Source organism: Sorghum bicolor, chromosome 9, assembly GCF_000003195.3.
Source record: "Sorghum bicolor cultivar BTx623 chromosome 9, Sorghum_bicolor_NCBIv3, whole genome shotgun sequence".
NCBI lineage: Eukaryota > Viridiplantae > Streptophyta > Magnoliopsida > Poales > Poaceae > Sorghum > Sorghum bicolor.
Genome location: NC_012878.2, coordinates 17,119,591 through 17,126,889, shown reverse-complemented (window position 1 = coordinate 17,126,889; position 7,299 = coordinate 17,119,591).

Below are 7,299 nucleotides of genomic sequence, written 5' to 3'. Positions count from 1 at the left end.
AAAGGGCACGGGGGCTGCCTCGCATAATGGGAACAGGCTCTACGTGTAGAGAGCACGCAACCTATCCCTCCAATACTCCCGACCATATCACTCAGGGGTAAAAAGCCTTTAAAGGAATAACACCATTCCTCCAAAAGGCTCGGGGGCTACACCCAGTGGGTGCGCTCGCGCGCACCCTCCGGAGGAAAATTTAAAAAGTCCCCGATCAACAATGGTCCCTTTAAAGAAAACCTTTGAAGAGATGATCTCACCCCTTCAAAGGCTCGGGGGCTACTGTTGGGTACCATAAAAAGGGATACCCAGATAAGAGCGATAAAAAATGCAAAAGACAGAATAAGTCATCCATGAATCGATAGGGCACGGGCCCCAGATCGTCTACTCCCCCAATCTCGAGCTCAAACACGGCACGCCCGACCCCCTAGGGCTCGGATGCAAACACCATCTTACCCGACCCCAATGGGCCTCGGGCGTAAGTTCCGTCTCGCCCGACCCCCTAGAGGCTCGGACGCAGACACCGCCTCGACCGACCCCCAGAGGCTCGGACGCAGACACCACCTTGCCCGATCCCCTCGGCCTCGGACGTAAGTTCCGTCTCGCCCGACCGCCCCCCTAGGCTCGGGCGCCAAACGACGCCCCCCAGATCGAGGGAAAGCTTCTGACACACGACGCCCGTACCGTCGACATGACAGGCGCAGTGACTACCATATCACAGCAGGGCATGGTGGCAACTATTCCAACCACCCTGGACACTGTGACCTTACCTTCTTTCACTATGTTGTACTGCCTCACAGTAAAAGAGGAATGGGAAGGTTAATCAGCATCACTATTTGTTGTCTTCTCCCACTGTTAACAGGACAGGCAGCAGTGTCATCGATTCGACCCCCACGACTCCCACAGGGCTCGGTAACCCTCCACAGGAGCAGCCATGCTGTCAGCCATGCTTCAAGGACGGGGTGGACAAGCTCCTACAGGGTCGGGACTGTTGCTCTTTCAGTCGGTAGAGGGAAATCTACTCATGTAAATCCCTGTCTCCCCTTGATGCTATAAAAGGGGAGCCAGGGCTCACAACTAAGGGTAGGCTCACCAAATTCACACACACACGGCCAACATATTTACTCACAGAGCAGCAACCAGCACTCTGTCCACCACAAAGCCGAGACTTGGGACTTAGCCCTCTATCGCAACCTGCTTGTATCCCCTAATACAAGCACCTTTGGGTGCAAGGCTATACAGATCCCCGATCTCACTGGACGTAGGGCATTCCAGGCCCAAACCAGTATAAACCCTCTGTGTTTCACTTGCATCACCATCCAGGCTTAGGTAGTCACGCATACTCTCACCCGTTTGTGTCTAGACCACGAGTCTAGACGCCGACAAGATGTTTGGTGCATATTGATCCTTTTCCATGTTTATCTGATTGTTAAATTTAGTACTTAAGGACCGTCAACAAACTACCCCAAGCTTACCCTTTGCTCGTCCCTGAGCAAACAGCTAAACTTAGATGGATCAGGAGTTGCTTCGATGTTTTCTTTCCTGACAGGCACACATGCTTTTACATAAAAATTCTTCTAGATTAGAGTGAAGTGTCATGGAGCTTAGTACCTGCACTTAAGTCTTAAGTAATCAAAAGACAAAATAATTAAGTCAAGCACTATTCTTCCTGTCTATACTTCACCTTTGTTCCATAGTTTTGCATATGTTTAAAAAATAAAACTCAGAGTTCCCAGCAATGATCTCTCAAGTCTCTATATATGTGGTATTTGTGGATCCTTACCAAAATGTCACTACCTATACCTAATGGAATATTTAAGTGGAGCTCATAGGAGTGAAAAACAGCTCATATGTTGTCTAATCGAGCCATGGATCCAAAGGAACTCAGCATATATTAAATTAAGATGTGCATGTGTGGTGGATTAAATGATAGTGATGGTAAAAATGTATAAGTGATAATAAAACTTACTTCTCATTGCTCCTCATATTGCTATCTCTCCTCTTCTTTGATCTTTGCTTTGGGAGAACATGGGCTATCTCTCTTTTTTTCGGGTGGGTAGTAGATACCCCTAATTCTACTGTCGGACACTTGTCCATTTTTTCCGCTCAAGTGGGCATCTTTGTACCCCTAATTCTACTCCGGACACTTGTCCATTTTTACCTCTCGTCTCACTCTTTTTCTTTCCTTTCGAGGTTTCGGGCACTTGCCCCTTTTTATTTCCTCGCATATTTTTGCATAACCCATGCCTCTTCTGCATTGAATCTTTTTAGAGAGAGAGAGAATAACATCATTTGGGACAGTGAGTGATAATATTTTTAGCAATTTTAATGAGTAGTGGTGCAGGGTGTAGTATATGTGTGCAAGTGAATATCTTAATTTGACCACATGAAAAGCTCCTAAGTGTCTACACAGCTCGATCAAACTCAATGTGAATATAGTAAGAGATGTTATAGGAAGTATGGCTATGGTAGGTAGTTTGTAATGCTAGGAACTCATCATGTGATTTGTAAGTTTTCAAAATAAATCTCCAGAACTTAGTGTATTAGGAACAAGATAAACAGCAGCTCAAACTTTATATTATATCCTTCTTTTACCTAGACTTTAGTTTTATGCTTCCCATAGATAGTAATTTCAGTTTTAGTAATTCCTAGAAGAACTCTAATATAAAAGCTAGGTACTTGAAAGTAAGCAAACAGAGCAACTGTTCATCATTTCCATCGTGGAACTTTTTGGTCTTTTTTTTATTTTTCTAGAGATTACCACTTAGCAAGAAAAATAAAGCACACTTATCTACACACTCTTTTTATTTTGTTTTCATATTTATAAAATGTAGTAATTTAAAGCAAGAAAATATTTATTGGGTTTTATAAGTTATTTTTAAAGATAAATAAAACACTAAAACAGAAAGGAATAAATAAGAAGAGCAAATAAAAACTTACTTGATAAATTGGGGAGGAACTCCCCCAAGCTGGATGTGGATGTCGGTCTTACCCGATGTTCCAGAATCGCATCATGGTGGTGATGTTGTCGTTCATTATTGTGGTGTCTTGTCTCAGTTCTTGTACTGCAGTGGCGTGATCCTGGTTCTATTTTTGTTGCTGTTCCAGGAGTCGTCCATGTTCTGCTTGCGTATTCTGGATGTCGAGGTGAGTGTTGTCGGTACGGGTGAAGAAAGCGCTGGCCTCTTGGTAGTAGTCATTCGTGAAAGCATAAGAGGCGTCAGAGTATCGTCCTGCATTGAATTGGGGCGGAGGTCTGGATCCTGAAGCTCCATATGGATTAGTGGAGTACCTGCCCGTATGAAAAGGCGGGTTTATCCACTGGTGATCTTGGCCCTCCGGCCATGTCTCCTGTGTTGGCTCTTGTGGTTGCGCATGTCGAACCCATGGGTCTCGAAGGACTCAGGGGTTGTAGTCGCAATAATGCAGGTGCACTGCTTCTTCTAGTCCAGGATCAGCTCCATACCAGGTGCGTTCTCAATGGGTGGTCATCCTTTCAGATGCCACTCGCTGTGGAGCTCTCTGGTTTACCGGTGTCACTGCAATCTCAATCAAGTATTTTTGAACAACATAGAGGCCAAGGTTCGGGTTAGGTAACCGAATATTGCCTTTATTATCATATAGCATATACATTATATTCCCTTCTTTCTTTAACATCCAAGCTTGTCTAAATGTGTCATAGCCATGATAAATCCGTAACTCATCTATGAATTCCAATGATGAATTTTCTAGTAAATGAAGACTAGAGGCTAGATGATGATAAGTGAAGTACATCCTACTGGTCCCTGAAGACTAGGTATACTAAGCCAATGAGAAACCAAAAGTGTAACAGGTGAAGTGGGTACTTTATTAATAGCAGCATATAAAAGTTGCAAATCTCCTACTCTTACTTTCCTAATATCATCACGATAGAAAAGATTGTACCCAAGCCATTTGTGGAACATCCTAAGAGTGGGGTGTTCCATGTCACTGTAATACCCGATTTTAAGGACAAAACCAGATATGCACCATATATGAGTTTTAGAAGTCAAATCTCACATATAGCTACAAGTAAGGGGTAATATCAAAAGACAATGCATAAAATATATAACGTACATAATATAAAAGAGATAACCTTTGATAGCAAACAGCGGATAGACAACTCCAAACTTTGAGTATTAACTTCACTCTACAGGATCCAACTGACTGGTTGATCACAAGCCTAAACTCCTCCTGAGGTATGGGGGAAATTGCAAGAGTGAGCATATATCGTACTCAACAAGTATAACCAGGGGTTCATCAGGCTCAATAAGCTGACACTGGTTTGACTGCATTTAGCTTTTATATGTAGATAGCATATTTAATCATTGGATAGCAAACATCAAGGTAGCATAATTAATCCCATAACCACATGATCGATGTATACAAGAATAAAGAATAACACATACAAACAACATAATAAACCATCATTTATCATCATTAATCATGTTCAACAGTGTCCATCTATTCTGTCAGTTTTCCGGGCCGCCCGTATCCGTGGGCACGGCTAGTATACCAGATTTAACACTCTGCAGAGGTTGTACATCTTTACCCATGAGTCATGATTTACCCTTTCGCCCGAGGCCCGTAGACCTCTTAGCTCACTTCCAAGGAAAGCCGGCAGGATTCACTATGAAGTCTTTCAAAGGTTCGTCTAACAAGTTAGGACCGCTTGTTTTCATTAGTCAGTCCATGTGATTCACCCGCAGGAATCCACGGTCTGCTATTCCCCAGTTGCGCCACATGGGTAACCGCTAAGGAGCTAGAAAAATTACTCATACTTGACTAAAGCCAGAGCCATATAGCCCTCATGGTTGTATGAGTTGTCCTAGCTTTTGCCAAGGGATAAGTCCTTATGGAGGATCAAGATCAATCCAGCAAAAGCCAGAGTTCTTTCCACCCTTTATATTAAAGTTGCTAGAAAGCTTATTTTATTGTTTATTGTTTATCCAAACATTCATGTTACAAGATCATGTATTATATTCAAGCACTAGCAAGAACTACCCAAATGCATATCCAAATAGGCAACAAGGAATTCAGGATAACAATCAACTATGATTTTGCTAAGGTCATCAAGGTGGACACATGCATATGATATATATTGTATTAATTGTGTATAAGTAACAAGGATAGTCCCCAGTTATACTTGTCTTGATGAAAGCTCTCCTGAGCCTACTGCTGGTCGTCAAAAGCTTGACCTTGATCACCAACGTAAAGCTCACCGACTAAACTCGATCATCAATCAACTACACGCAATCCAATGTAGACAATCATACACGAAGCGAACAAGCTGTAATTAGAACAATACACCAAACAGTGGTAAAACAAATATAAAATTTTATCAAAATATTCTACGCAGCACTACGATCACACAAACGTAAAGTTCACGAAAATCAGAGTTAAAACGTAGAAGGTATGAATTTTCTAAGATTTTATATAGAAAAGTAATTAATTAAATAATATCACGAAAATAAAAAGTTTCAAACTGGGTAAACAATATTACTAACTTGTGGAGCTCATTAATACGAATCTGACGCAATTTGAATGGACAAAAACAGAGTTAAAATAAATATTTTATGAGCTAAATACTTCCACTGGCAATTATGTAATTAACAGAAAGCGTATATTAGCTTAAACCGTATGGAATACGTCTTCAAAACTGATAGGCGCAAACCCGCAAACACGCCTTGGACCGCGGGTTTGATAAGCGAAAACTTCAGGGGCTCTTAAAGAAAAATTCCCGCGAAGGGGTACCTTCTATTTATGTCCCTTGATTCAACATCCGACGGCCGAGATCGCTCCGGGAGAGACCATGGGATGCCGGCGGCGAGCTGGCCGGAACAGGGCCTTCCCCGCGGCGGCGCCATTGGAGAGTTCACCGGAGTTTGCGTTTTACCCGATTCTATGCACCAAACTTCAAAAGAAAAACGCCAGGGGAGCGACAAGCTCACCGCGGATTCACCTAGGGCTTTAGTTCGAGCCGAGAGGAAGCGAGGGGCTTGGTTCACGGCGGTAGAAAGCGTGCGGTTTCGGGGAGATCTAAGCTTCGGTGCTACAGCGGCTAGGGCGGCTATGCGTCATGTGAAGATGCAAAGGGAAGAGTGTGGCTACTTTCTAGGGGGTCTTATAGCGCTCGGTGACGCTCTACGATCCAATCCCGGGAGAATCGGGATTTCCCTTCCGTGGCCAGCTTGGACTCCATGGAGAAGAAGGAAAGGGGAGAACCGCATCGCTGCCAGTGGGTCCCAGACGTCAGCGCGATAGGAGGAGAAAGGAGGGGGTGCTGTCGGGCGGGATCCGGGAGAAGGGGCACGCGGCCTAGGCTTTGGCTCACGGTTCGGTGGGGAGTCCGGCTCCTTGCCGTCTCTGGGTAGAAGACGGCGCCAACAAGTGGGGCCAAGCCGTCAGCGACTCTAGTCGTGGGGTCCGCGCGTCAGAGTAAGAAAGGAAGGGAAAGAGGGAGGGCGCGGGCAGGCTGGGCCCGAGGAGAGGGGTTTTGGGCCTTCGGGCCAGGAAGATGGAGAGGGGGAGGTTTTCCTTTTCTTTTGTTTTTTTTTCCAAAAGCCATTTGAAACTCATTTAAAAATGCTTTTGAATCATTTTGAATTTTGAGTTTAAATACACTCATCACAATAAATAAAATGCCATGACATGTATGCTCAAACATGTTTCTACATCCTATGATGAATTTTAATTTAATGAAAAATATTATCTCTCTATATTTCATGAACACAAAAAAAATACAAAATTAAATCATTTTTACCTATTTCAAAAAGGAGTAAATTTTAGGGTGTTACTATCACTGGTTCGGGCTTGACTACAAAAATTATCTCTAGATATCTCTCTCCAGAACTGGTGTCTCTCAAAATTGGGTAAGTCGGATTCAATGTTCAGGATACATCTTGAAGAGAAACCAAGATGGTGGCTCAATTCTCTCCAAGACAACATAATTAACATCCGAAAAACAATTCCCCCCTCATAATATTGTAAAGTGCAAAGAAATTCAAGGGTGAGAAGACGAGAACCCAGCTCAGTTATATTCCAAAAATTTATCCAACCTAACATTTGGAAAATTAAGTCGAATTCAATATCCATACCTGTTTCTTGTAGCAAGATTGGATCAAGTGTAGGGGTGTGAATGAAATCTTTATTCTTTAGCTGCTGGTAAACTTCCTTTTCCCTTTGGGTCTTTAGTCCAATGTCTCCTATCTTGAGGAGGACCTTGACTTGCTGATTAGATGAAGATGACGGAGCTTGTGTGGGCGTTGGGTCGACGCTCATCTGTGATGG